We start from the raw sequence: 14728 nt of genomic DNA, 5'->3' as shown, positions 1-14728 counted from the left end.
CTTATCATTTTTCTTCAAACCTGGGTTTCCCTCCTATCAGTTAAATTCTTAAACAAAAAGCGTCTTTGTTTCCTTTCCAAATTTTGCTCTCTAAATACCCCAGAACTTCCTACTGGTCCAAGGCTCCCCCACTACTATATCCCTTCTCCTGTAGTACAGCTGCCCATGTCACTGCTGTGACAAACAAGAGTCCCCAAGTTTTACTCTTTTTCATAAACTGTTTAGTAATGCTTCGAGGACCACATGAGGACACCAGTCCAGAGCCCTAAAATATTATTCCTTCTGGTCTTCCCTGGTGGCTTAGAAGGTAAAGAATCTGCCTGTAATGTAGGAGACTCGAGTTCGATTCTGGGTCAGGAAGATTCCCTAGAGAAGGAAATGGCTGTTTTCCCAGTATTACTGACTGGAGAATTCCAGGGACAAAGGAGCCTGGCAGGCTACAGTCTGTGAGGCACAGAGTTGGACAAGACTGAATGATTGAGAATTTCACTTTCAAACACAGAATTAGTATGTAATGGAAATTGAGCCTATAAGGTTACCCTATTTGAGGGTTCCTTTTCCACCTAACCATTAATTTCCCTTCTGTGGCTTTCAGGAATAAATTCTCGCCTGCAGAGTCATGCTATACATTTCCTCTTTCCCTAAAGCTGAGAGTCAGTGGACGGAAAGAAGCTGGTTTGAAAAGAAGAAATAACGGCATCCTACAAGGGGGACATACAGCACCAAGGATCACAGGGGTAAACAACATAATGATCCTTGTCATTCCCCATGACCAGAGGCAATGACAAGAGGAAACAAATTCCTTCAAAGGGGATGGAATCATGTTAGATGCAAGGAGTTACCACAAAAGATACTTGCAAAGCAAAGTTTTATTATACTGTACTTCAGACTTGCAAACAGAAATTGCCTAATTCACAAACTACTGCAAACCACATGGAAAATGGAATCAGCGTTCTCAGGTGTCTATTTTAGATGAACAATTTTATTACAGGGAGTTTGCTATTTAGGGCCCACGGAGGAATTGATAGTAAAGAGTTTTAAATCCCCAGCATATCCAATAGTCATATGTGCATAAAGTGAATCCTGTCATATCTGTCTTCTGATTAACAGAAATTTAATGCTTCAGCTCTTTGTAATGTTTGTTGTTTTTGTTATAGCTGATGTGTAGATTGAATGGCAGGTGATATTTCATAAGATTTAAATAAGGTAAGAAATTAATCAAATTAACATACTGCTTTTCTAAAGTATAATGAGTCATTTGCATATAAAGTGCAATTGAATCTGTAAATACAAAATGAACCTGAAATTACTGAGGAACATCGTGAACTGAATTTGTTACATATTATAAGACAGACATGAAAATAGAGACGTGTAAATATTTCCAATCCAAACTGATTTATGATATATTTTGTGGCTGTAACGGTAGGCTTAGCCATTGTAATACCTAGCATTCCCTGTATCTACAGAATTTATGACTTCAATTTGACATAAACAACAAAAGTAGCCATTCCTTGCAACCATTTTCCTACCTGGATCTGAAAAGGCACTTAAGGCTATCACTCTGCAAGGAGAGCCCAAAAGAGGAGAAGACAGAGACCTTGAAACATATTTACATAAAACATGCATTACATAAAACATAAAAGAATGGAAAGCAAAGGTCAAGAGCTACTCATTTTCATAGCTCTTAAAAATGTATTTTAGACAATGGTCTAGATCAGAATTCAACAGACACCTTTTGCGAAGGGCCAGACAAACGGCAAATATTTTAGGTTTTGCGGGAGATATTGTTATCTGTCACAAATATTATACACTGCCTTTGCAGAGTTCAGCATGCACTTAATGAATGGGCATGGTTGAATGCCCATTAAAATTTATTCATAATAACAGTGTGCTGGATTTGACTAGTGGGCCATAGTTTACTGACAAGTGGTCTAGACTAGTGTTGTCATATACCACTTTCTCTGACGATGGAAGCAATCTGTATCTTTTAGAGACTTGAAATATAGCCAGTGTAACTAAGGAAATTAATTTTAATAGTTTTAATTATAGATATTTTAAATTCAAATTTAAATAGCTATACGTAGTCAGTGGCTACTGTATTGAACAGTACAGATATAGAAAGTTCTATATGATACTAACAGTTGAATAACAAGAGTTACGAAAACATTATCATTCCTAGACAATGGAGTGTTTTAAGATATCAGATAACAAAAGTTCAATAAATGTTGCTTAAACAGATATAAATTTAGTATTTTCCTAAGTGGATAATGAACTTTTTAAATAAGAATACCAAAAAAGAAAAGATCAACATATGGTGCACATCTGAGTAAATATGAAGATTTCAGATTTGCTAGGATTGAACTATGTCATTTGTATCTTGTATTCTATGACAGTGGTATTTCTAAAATGAAATACCACTTAGAATACTTTACTATAATAACAAGAGATCTGAAGAAAGGGAGACTTCCAGCTTATTTATAGAAAGACTTTCTTGTCCTAGAATTTAAGGACTTATCCCAAATTAAATAAAAATCAGTGACTAGAATTTAAACTAACTTTCCGGCATCCAGATGGCCTCCGTGGTACAGGGCTCTTGATCTGGCTAGAAATCAAACTAACCTTCTGCTTCTTGATCTGTCTCTAAAGCTGGCCCTTGATTATAGTTAATAACCCTCAGCTGTAACAATTCCTTAACATGCTATTTGTCCTATTTCTGTCTGGATTCATAGGGCCTTACTTCTTTTAAGAGAAAAGCATTTGTAATGATCACTAAGACACTGAAATAAACATGCTTGATTTTTTTCTTTTTTTAGAAATGATTATGTCTTGGCACATGCCACTTGCCATGTGAATAAAATTCATACATGCCAAATTTTCATTTGTGTGTAAATTTGATGAAATCTCCAAAAATCTGTTCTGCTGGAACCATATTTTTGTCTCTTCAGAAATATTTAAAAATTAGTTTTCATTTATGTGTCAATATTGGACATTTTAAAGTATATAAATAAATTTTTCATATAAATCATTAATTGTTAGGTAAGAAGTTGGGCATGAGCAACTGGGCTGGCTGAAATAGATAAAAGCTGATCTCTAAATCCTAAACCAGAAATGCCCCAGTGCAGCCCAGGAGAACTCACAGACATGCTGGAAAATAACCACAGAGACTTTTCCAATTCCGACACATGAGCCCTAGGTGCACAGTGGATGCAAACTAGCCACAGCGACTTCTCCAACACCAGCACATATGCCCTCGATGTACGGCTGTGTCCCCAAGTGACCTTAGGCAGTAGGGCGCCTATTCAGGGTTTATAAAATCCACCTGCATTGTGGGAGAATTGGGTTCAATTGCTGGGTTGGGAAGATTCCCTGGAGAAGGAAACAGCTACCCACTCCAGTATTCTGGCCTGGAGAATTCCATGAACTGTATAGTCCATGGGGTCGCAAAGAGTCAGACAGGACTGAGCAACTTTCACTTTCAAATATTCTATACATAACATACATCTGATTAAGACAGACTTAATTATGGGACAGACAAGCTCAGTGGAACCTGTTGCTATGTAACTTCCAACCGCCAATCAAAACTGTCAGTCCACACCCACCTAGATAAATATGTGAAAGCTCTATTTTAAAAACCCCATACTTCATCATTCTGTTGTCGGTGCTTCTCTTGGCTTGACTACCTCCCCCTTGAGGTGCTCTTTCTGTTATTTCTTCAGTAAACTTGTTTTTGCTATGGGTAAGACCTCAGATTCTTTTTTATGTCCTTACCGAGACCTGAAACCCATGAGGAAGGATTCTCTGCGACTCTTCCCTATCTGCCAACATTAATCAAGCTTATTTGTGCTCTAAATGACTGCTTCAGCAAAGATCATCGTTATTGTCCTCTGGACATCAGAAAATAGGAAATATATTGTTTACTTACAAAGGAAACCACACAGACCAAGTTTCCTAGGTGACTCATTTGGATATGATCAACATGCAAAGAAACAGCTGTCCAGAGAGTGTTTAAGGCAATAATATTGTTTGAAGAGCCAGTGAAATCTGGAGGCTTCAGTCATTTCCCACCACTTCTATTTAAAAAATAGAAAAAGCAGTCTTTACATGTGTAAAGATGAATAAGCATGAGTAACTAGAGCAGAGTGGGGTTAACTACTGGAGGCCTGTAGTTCCCAAAGAGTGATTTACTCTACTGAGCTATTCAAAGATTTCTAAAATGCAAGAAATGTGTTAAACACACATAAATTTAACTAAAGAACAAAAGATGAAAACCTTGCTCTAGGGAGCAGGGATGGTGCACATATACTTATGAAGATGGGGTTTTTCTCAGTTTTATATATTTCAAGTCAACAGTAATGAGTACTTTGAATTATTACAATTTGAGCAGGGAAAATCCTACTTGTAGTTTCTGCAATATTAGCATTAAAACACTGCTTGCCTACATTGCTCCATATCTTTATTTGTGTCATTTATAAAATTTTTAAAACCTAATTGTGTACCATAATTATGACAATTGGAGGACTGACCTATATAGAGAAAGCCTACTCTGTTTTGTTTCATATGCCTTTTTCTGACTTCTCATTTTTATTTCTTTTCTTTATAGAACATGGATATATCTTTAGATTTGGGTGAAAATCACTTTGCAAGTGAGTATTTTCCTAGTTACCTTTATTAAATAAAATATTTTTAGGGGAAGGTATTAGAGAATAGAGCAAAAAAACTGGAGAGTTACAAACATAGTAGGAAGAACACTCTTGCAAATGTTAAGTTACTTAAAAATATCGGTCTGAGTGAAATTTGTAACTAATATGACTAGTTCCCAAACTCTTAAAGTCTCTCATTTATGCCTTTTACATCTATTCTTTCAAGTGCTAAGTTATTCTCAGACCACAAAAAACTAGCATCTCCAAGTAGTTTACCAGAGCTCAGAGTGCCAGGAAACAGACAGGTTAAAACAGAAACAACCATCACAACACAAAGATGCCTACTTAAAGCTTCCTGTTTCTCATCTTCATTTCACTTCAGTTCAGTCGCTCAGTGGTGTCAGACTCGTTGCGACCCCATGGACTGCACCACGACAGGCCTCACTGTCTATCATCAACTCCTAGAGCTTACTCAAACTCATGTCCATCAATTAAGTGATGCCATCCAACCATTTCATCCTCTGTCGTCCGCTTCTCCTCCCACCTTCAATCTTTCCCAGCATAAGGGTTTTTACAAATGAGTCAGTTCTTCGCATCCAGTGGCCAAAGTATTGAAGTTTCAGCTTAAACATCAGTCCTTCCAGTGAAAATTCAGGACTGATTTCCTTTAGGATGGACTGGTTGGATCTCCTTGCAGTCCAAGGGACTCTCAAGAGTCTTCTCCAATGCCACAGTTCAAAGCCATCAATTTTTTGGCACTCAGATTTCTTTATAGTCCAATTCTCACATCCATACATGACTACTGGAAAAATAAAAAGCCTTGACTAGACAGTCCTTTATTGGCAAAGTAATGTTTCTGCTTTTAAATATGCTGTCTAGGTTGGTCATAACTTTCCTTACAAGGAGTAAGCATCTTTTAATTTCATGGCTGCAATCACCATCTGCAGTGATTTTGGTGCCCCTCAAAATAAAGTCTGACACTGTTTCCACTCTTTCCCATCTATTTCCCATGAAGTGATGGGACCAGATGCCATGATCTTCATTTTCTGAATGTTGGGCTTTAAGCCAACATTTTCACTCTCTTCTTTCACCTTCATCAAGAAGCTCTCCAGTTCCTCTTCGCTTTCTCTCATAAGGATGGTGTCTGCATATCTGAGGTTATTGATATTTCTCCTGGCAATCTTGATTCCAGCCTGTGCTTCATCCAGCCGAGGGTCTCTCATGATGTACTCTGCATATAAGTTAAATAAGCAGGGTGACAATATACAGCCTTGATATACTCCTTTTCTTATTTGGAATCAGTCTATTGTTCCATGTCCAGTTGTTACTGTTGCTTCCTGACCTGCATATAGGTTTCTCAAGAGGCAGGTCAGGTGGTCTAGTGTTCCCATCTCATTCAGATTTCCCACAGTTTGTTCTGGTCCACACAGTCAAAGGCTTTGGCATAGTCAATAAAGCAGAAATAGATGTTTTTCTGGAACTCTTGCTTTTTCATTGATCCAGCAGATGTTGGCAATTTGATCTCTGGTTCCTCTGCCTTTTCTAAAATCATCTTGAACATCTGGAAGTTCATGGTTCACATATTGCTGAAGCCTGGCTTGGAGAATTTTGAGCATTACTTTACTAGCATGTGAGATGAGCACAATTGTGTGGTAGTTTGAACATTCTTTGGCATTGTCTTTTTACGGGATTGGAATGAAAACTGACCTTTTCCAGTCCTGTGGCCACTGTTGAGTTTTCCAAATTTACTGGCATATTGAGTGCAGCACTTTCACAGCATCATCTTTTAGGATTTGAAATAGTTCAACTGGAATTCCATCATGTCCTTTGACCTTCTTCATAGTGATGCTTCCTAAGGTCCACTTTATTTCACTTTCCAGGATGTCTGGCTCTAGGTGAGTGACCACACCATCACATTTATCTGGGTTGTGAAGATCCTTTTGTACAGTTCTTCTGTGTATTCATGCCACCTCTTCTTAATATCTTCTACTTCTACTAGATTCATACCATTTCTGTCCTTTGTTGAGCCAATCTTTGCATGAAATGTTCCCTTGTTATCTTTAATTTACTTGAAGAGATCTCTAGTCTTGCCTATTCTCTTGTTTTCCTCTATTTGCATTGATTGCTGAGGAATGCTTTCCTATCTGTTGCTGCTATTCTTTGGAACTGTGCACTGAAATGGATATATCTTTCTTTTTCTCCTTTGCTTTTTGCTTCTCTTCTTTTCACAGCTATTTGTAAGGCCTCCTCAAACAACCATTTTTGCTTTTTTTGCATTCTTTTCCTTGGGGATGGTTTTGCTCCCTGTTTTCTGTACAATGTCATGAACCTCCATCCATAGTTCATCGGGCACTGTGTCTATCAGATCTAGTCCCTTAAGTCTATTTCTCACTTCCACTGTATAATTGTAATGGATTTGATTTAGGTCATACCTGAATGGTCTAGTGGTTTTCCCCACTTTCTTTAATTTAAGTCTGAATTTGGCAATAAGGAGTTCATGATCTGAGCCATAGTCAGCTCCTGGTCTTGTTTTTGCTGACTGTATAGAGCTTTGCCATCTTTGGCTGCAAGAAATATAATCAATCTGATTTCGGTGTTGACCATCTGGTGATGTCCATGTGTATAGAGTCTTCTCTGCACATGGAAGAGGGTAGTTTTTGTTGGAAGAGGGTGTTTGCTATGACCAGCAAACACTTCTCATCTTCAAAGGTGACTAAAAACTATAATTATTCTACAATTTACTGAAAGTGAGAAATTAATACCATGTCTAGTCATGAGTGTATGAGCAAAAACATAAATAAATAAAAATAAAAACAAATCAAAATAATCAACAATTAGAAGAAAACTAGAGAACTACTCTTACAAGGCAACTGTGATTGTAGTGAAAAGATATCCAGTGAATATCATTCACACGTAAAATTCAGTACTAAGTTTTGAAAGGAAAGAAGTGGAAACAAACACTTACTGAGCCAGAAAGTTTATATTTCATTCTCAAGATATTCTGACGAGGAGGGTTATTTATACCTATGTTTTCAACAAGGGATCTGAATTTCAAGTATAGTAACAAATCCTCCTGAAATCACACAGTTGTTATCTTTTTTTTTTTTTAATGTATACCAATTTTATTCTAAAGCCCATATAATTTTATTTGTTAAGTTAATATATACCTTTTTATTTATATATTCCCTTATTAATAATTATTTACTAGGTGCCTCCTATGTGTCAAGGCTCTGCCTGGAGCTGAGATTCTGATGTTTAACTTTCCCCCACAGAGTTTACCAGGTAGAAATCTCTTTACCAGATGGAAAACTTTTCTTTTTTCATTGATGATACCTTTTCCTACAGTTTTAAATTGGAACATATCTTGCCTCAGGAAGCTTTAAATTGTTATTACAAGCTTTTCCCTGATGAAGTGTTCTTGTCTACATTTATTTGGAATTGTGCCCTGCCAGTCCTCCACCAGCTGTACTGTCCTTCCAGGATGATTTTCTGTTGCACCTTGCAACAGAAGTCATTGCATCTTACTCATTTGCATTTAATTCATTATGCAGATAAATGTAATAAATGTGTAATTATGTATTTTGACAAATACTATGATGAAAAAATAGGGGTTTAATAGAAAAAATAAGAGAAGGATTTAATTTTTGAGATATTAAAATTCAGAGGGGGTTCTCTAGGAAGTAATCATTGAGAAGGAACCTGAAGGTGAATTAAATAGAAGGGGAGTGAACATGAATGTCACAGGAAGGGGGAACTACTTCAAGAAACATCAATCCCTGAGGTAAAAAATACATTCCAAGAACTGAATTAGGTCAGCCTGGAAAGGAGCAATGAATGACAGCATCGGACCCCACAGGAGGCTGCAGTAATTGCAGTATTAAGTTAGGGGGAGTACAATGGAACACACTTTAATTTTCTTTTTTATTGATGAGTTAGAAACAGAAAAGCAATATGATTGTTATGGACTGAATGCTTATGTCCCTCCTCAAACTCATGTGTTGAAGCCTTAACCCTCAGTGCAATGATATTTGAAGGTAGAGCCTTTGGGAAATACTTCAGTTTAGTTGAGGTCCGTGAGGATGGGATGCTATGATGGTATTAGTTTCCTTAAAAGACAAAGAAGAAACCAAAGCTCACCCTCACAGAAAGAAGGCAGATGTCTGTGATTGGAAGCCAGGAAGAGAGCTCTTACCAGGGTATCTTGATCTTAGACTTCCCATCCTCCAGAACTATGACAAATAAATTTCTGTTGTTAAGCCACCTAGTCTATGGTATTTTGTTATATTAGCACAAACTGAAACAATGATATAGACCATAACCTATGTATGATTTTAAATAATCATAGCAGTACTATTTAGCACTAAGTGAATAGCATACTAAAAGGAAAATAAGGTCTCATATACTGAATATTAACTAATTTATTGAATGAATCAATGGATTTAAGATAAGAATTGGCAGCTCTCTTTGCTCTGACCTGAAAAGGCGTGTGCTATCCTGTCTACGGTTTAACTGTTTCACAAGACTTGAGAAAGCCCTAGAAACATAAGGTTGTCAATTATAAACAGAAACTGCAGGTGTACTTAGAAACTGGCTAGCTGTTCAAAATACCTTTCCAATCAGTTAGTGTTTCTCAATCAGAAATTCCATATTTGTATATAAGATTTCATCTCTTTATCTCTGGAACCAGAAAAGACTGGACTTGATAATTAATACCAACACTTACATTGTATGTAGTCTTGGACAAACAATTCTACTCTTTATTAACTTTGAAAACTTTATTTGTAAAATAGTACAATAATATTTCCTTGAAAGGGTAGTTAGCTGACTTAAAAAGATAATAGATGTAAAATTTTGTAATGCTTATAAATGTATTTAATAAAGCTAATTATTTTCCTTGTTTTATTATCCACCTTTTTTTAAGTATAAAGTTCTAAAATAAATATTATTTATTATCATGGTTGAAAATCATATTTTACTTTCTGATTATTTCATTATCTTGTTTTTCCTAAGAGAACATGCTTATGAGAAGGGAATAAATAACGTTAGTAGGGATGCTCTAGATTCAGGGTTAGTATGAGAGAGAATCATGACATGAGTCACACAAATCTCCAAAATCAATACTTTGCTTCTGGTATACTTGTGCCTACATGAATCTTTACTTTTACTGTGATAGCGATGCAAAAGTAATGTTAGTAGCATTAGCTATAGCAGTCATCATAACTCATGTTTACATGATAACTATTACATATTAGGCCCTCTTCTAAGTACAATACTCATAGATAAGTACATTAATTACTCCCATTTTATTACTAAGAAGGTTGAAACGCAAGGTTAAGCAATTTGTCAAATGTTACACAATTATTTCTTAAACAGTTAAGATTTACAACGGAAACTAATGCAATATTTGTAAATCAACTATATTTCAATTTAAAAAAATAGAAAAGCTGGGCTTTGAACTCAGAAAGGTATAAAGAGAAAGATTTATATGTATTTGTCCATATGTGTTTGTGGATATGATGATGATTCCCTACTGTTTCCCTAGAGCTAAATTATTGTAGGATTTTCTCAAAATAGAATGGGCAAGAAAGGTATCAAACTGGTACATGGCACTTAGGGTGTCTACTATAATCACATGAAAAAGGTGATAGGAGAGATTCCTGAGAAGACAAATATGAAAAAATAACATGATATGTTGCTGAGAGTTTGATCAGAGGAAAATATATAAATCTGAAAGGTGATACGAGGATGGATTTCTGTGCTTCTGAGGTTGTGGAGAAAGCGGCATTTGTCTTTAAGTTCAGATAGGAGACATGAAATCATACTTAGAACTACAAAGATCATAATATGAAAAATGGTCCGTTATAATATTTTACCAAGGAATATTTGACAGAAAGGGAGATGAACTCAAAATAGACTAAAAGAACGTGTCACACTGAAAAAGCCTAAAATACTACTGTTGGGGGGAAGTAAAATCCTCACTATAATGATTCAGAATGCTTCTAATACAAAATGTTTTAAAGTGCTATCATAAAATAGTAGCATGTGATTTTAAGAGTGGTTATGACATCTGACAGTCTTCAAAAATGCTGCTTTTTTGACAGTGTCAATTGGTAGTGCATATAACAAAAATTTATGTTATATCATAAAGAATAACCAAAACATACTGAATCATAAACTATAACAAGCAATAGCTGTTTTCTCATGGGTGTCCATTTTGATAATTTTTCAGACTTTAATCAAGAGTTTTTTGAGAGTGTGATGGCCAAAAGTAGTATTTTAAAGAAAATTATCTTTTTTCTTTTAGTTAAACATATTAATTTTGTGTATAAAATTAAGCTCACTTACTGAGAAAAGCATTTTGGATAGTCATTATAATGGCAGATTTATGGAAGTGGTAGTTTATAACTGTAGGTTTTACATAATTTTGGATATAATATTTAGCACATGAAATAGCAAATGGTAGTCAAGAGTGTTTGAAAATTCTGATATTGGATCTATATCTCTAACATGAAAATATCTTTGGAAATTACTTTGTGTAAAGGAAGCTAAACTGCAGGGAGAAGTTGAAAAAAAAAAAAAAGGAAAAATATGAGGGTTCAGATCCTACAGAAAATGCTTAGTCATTTTGTATATTCAGCCATGACTATGTTATTTGATTCCCTTAGCTACAAAATGGGGTGATAGTTTATTTTTATAGTTTAAAAATGGCAAATTATTATACATACCAGTAGCTTAACATATTAGGCACTGAAATTTATGCATGTTAACATGAAATCACAACCATTTTAATGGAGAAATAAACAAGCATTTTAAAATCTCTGTAATGAGGTAAATAGTGTGCTTGGTGTTTTGGTCTTCAGTATAATCTTGTGAGATTGGCATTATTAATTTGGTTTTTCGTATGAGAAAAACTATTCTAGAGAATATTCTGTTCAGATACAAAGTTATAGTCCTGGATTTTAATCCAGGTTATCAGACCCAAGCCCAGTCTCCCTTTTTTACCTTATGACTACATAGCATTAATTTCTTGTCTTTATTATTTTTTTAAATATACTTCTGTAATTCCTAGTATAAGGAGGCATGGGATTTAAGGAGCTAAATTCCGGTGTGTGTGTTTCTGTGAGGTTCTAACTTTCTGCTAGATTACTTGTAAAATACCAATATTCACAAGATGTATTCTACTCAATTTATTTTAGATGGTCAAAAGACGATAACAAGGATGGATTTACTCTTCCACTGGAATAAACAAAATATACGAAGCAGCAGCTTGCAAACCATCGTTCATTGGACAACAAATAAAGGATAGTGAGCCCTGAAGATGGATAAACACAGTGAGAACTTGAAATACTCCAGTTCACTGTATTGAGAGAATTTCCTAGTTTCACTGCAGGGATAAGAAAGCCAGGAGGAGCCTGGCTAACTCCCAATGTAGCCATAGTTTTCAGAACAGAGTGCTGGAGAGAAAAGATAATTGAGTTTTTATAAAAATTATAATAATATGCTGTGGAATTTTATAAATAGTAAAAGTAAACTGTGTGGCAATAATAGAACAAGGGTTGCAAAAGGAGAAAAAAAATAAAAACTGTAATGTTCTTTTACTCTGTTTGAAGTGGCATAATACCATTTGCATGTACACTGTGAAAAGTTAAAGATTTAGACTAAAAAGACTAAAGCAATTGCTAAAAAATTTTTTTAAAAAGCTATTGATAATTAGCCAAAAATAGAAAAAATAAAATAAAAGAAACATTCAATCTTAAAGCACAAAATGGAGAACAAATTAAAATTTAAATAAGAGAAAACAAATAGCAAGATGGTAACTTAAAGGTTACCAGATCAATAATTACATTTATTTAAATGTATTTAAATAATTTAAAAAGTCAAAATTGCCCTTAATTAAAATCAAAGATTGTCAAGTGGGGAAAAAGAGTAAGACCTAACTAGAAGGAACATAAACTTTAAATAAAATGACACAAATAAGTTAACAGTAATGATATAAGACACAGCATTCTAACACTAATAAAAGAAAGATGGAAATTATCACAGATAAGAAAAGCCCAAGGAAACCTAACTGCCAAGTGTAATGAGGTGTCCTGCGTGGGATGCTGGCAGAGAAAAATGACATTAAGATAAAACTAAGAATCTGAACAAAGTATGGACTACAGTTAATAATAACCTTTTATTATTGGGAAGATCCCCAGGAGAAAGAAATAGCAACCCACTCCAGTATTCTTGCTTGGGAAATCCCATACACAAAGGAGCCTGGTCAGTTACAGTCCATGGGGTCACAAGAGTTGAACACAACATAGCAAATAAACCACCACATTGGTTTATTAATAGTAAGAAATTATGTATTATGGGGTAGATGGAGGCTCTCTGTAGTACTTTATAATCTTTTCTATAAGCCTCAAAGAGTTTTAAAATGAAAAAAGTTATAAGAAAGCAATAATAATGAATTGACTGTATTAATGTTAGATAAAGTAGATTTCAGATAATAAATATTATCAGGAAAGAAGAATATCACTTCTCAATAATAAAAGTGTTCATTAGTCACGAGGATATGAAAGTGAAAGTGAAAGTGAAGTCGCTCAGTCCTGTCTGACTCTTTGCGACCCCATGGACTGTAACCTACCAGGCTCCTCTGTCCATGGGATTTTCCAGGCCATAGCACTGGAGTAGATTGCCGTTTCCTTCTCCAGCGGATCTTCCCGAACCAGGGATCGAACCCAGCTCTCCCTCATTGCACCACGAGGATATAGAACCCTAACAATATCTGCATATACTCGCATAAATTCAAATACATGAAACAAAAATTGATGGAACTACAAGGATAAACAAATCCACAATCATAACCTGAGCTTTTAAAACTCCTGTTATACACTCGATGTTTGTGTTCCCACCCCAATTCATATGTTGGAATTCTGACCCCTAATGTGATGGCTTAGGAATCAGGGCCTTTGGGAGGTGATTAGTTTCTGAGGAAGGAGACTTCACAATTAGGATTAGTGTTCATATGAAAGAAACCCCATAGAACTCCCTTGCTCCTTATGCAATGTGAGAATACGCACAAAAAAGACGGTCACTATGAAACTCAAAGTAGGTTCATCAAATCTGCTAGTATCCTGATATTAGACTCCCCAGCCTCCGGAGCTATGAGAAAAATTTCCTGTTGTCTATATGGTACCCAATCTATGCCAGTCTGTTATAGCAACTTGAACAGACTAAGATAACCCCTTTATCAAAATTTGATTAACAAGTGGACATAGCATCAATAAGGATATAGTACATGTGAACAACTTTATCAATCAAATGAACCTAACTGACAAATTTGGAACATTCCATCCAAACGCAGATCATTATACTTTCTTCCCAAGTGCACACAAAATCATTTACCAAGATAGGATATATACTTGACAGGAAAACAAACTTTCATAAATTTAAAAGTATTTAAGTCAGGTAAAGTGTATCTTTGAATAATGAAATTAAGTTGAAAAACAGTATTTTCTTGTTAATACCCAAATATTAGAAACTAACATGTATGTACTCAGTTGCTTAGTCGTGTCCAACTCAGAGACTCAGTAGACTTTAGCCTGCCAATCTCCTCTGCCCATGGTATTTCCCAGGCAAGAATACCAGAGTGGGTTGCCATTTCCTTCTCATGGGGACCTTTCTGACTACCGGACTGAGCCAGTGTCTCTTGAGTTTCCTGCCTTGGCAAGTGAATTCTTTATCACTGTACCACCTAGGAAGCCCAGAAACTAACATACATCTAAATAGATTGAATAAAAATAAAAATACATGACAATGTTTGAGATGCTGCTAAAGCGTAGTTCGGAGGGAATTTATAGCATTGCGCTAAGTCTCTTCAGTCATGTATGACTCTTTGTGACACTATGGACTGTAGCCTGCCAGGCTCATCTGTCCATGGGATTTTCCAGGTAAAAATACTGAAGGGGGTTGCCGGGATCTTCCTGACCCAGGGATCAAATCTGCATCTCTTTTGTCTCCTGCATTGGCAGGCGGGTTCTTTACGAATAAAGCTGTACTTTGGAGGGAATTTATAGCATTAACTAGCTATATTAGAAAAAGAT

General features: G+C 35.6%; 1 protein-coding gene across 3 annotated transcripts in view; it reads right to left on the bottom strand.

Moving 5' to 3' along the window:
• Positions 1–14728, bottom strand: part of CADM2 (cell adhesion molecule 2) — a 1291443-nt gene that overhangs the window by 620982 nt on the left and 655733 nt on the right. The window lies entirely within an intron of this gene.

This window comes from Ovis aries, chromosome 1 (assembly GCF_016772045.2).
Source record: "Ovis aries strain OAR_USU_Benz2616 breed Rambouillet chromosome 1, ARS-UI_Ramb_v3.0, whole genome shotgun sequence".
Lineage (NCBI taxonomy): Eukaryota > Metazoa > Chordata > Mammalia > Artiodactyla > Bovidae > Ovis > Ovis aries.
The sequence above is the reverse complement of the archived record's forward strand: the minus strand, read 5'-3'. Positions and strand labels throughout refer to the sequence as shown.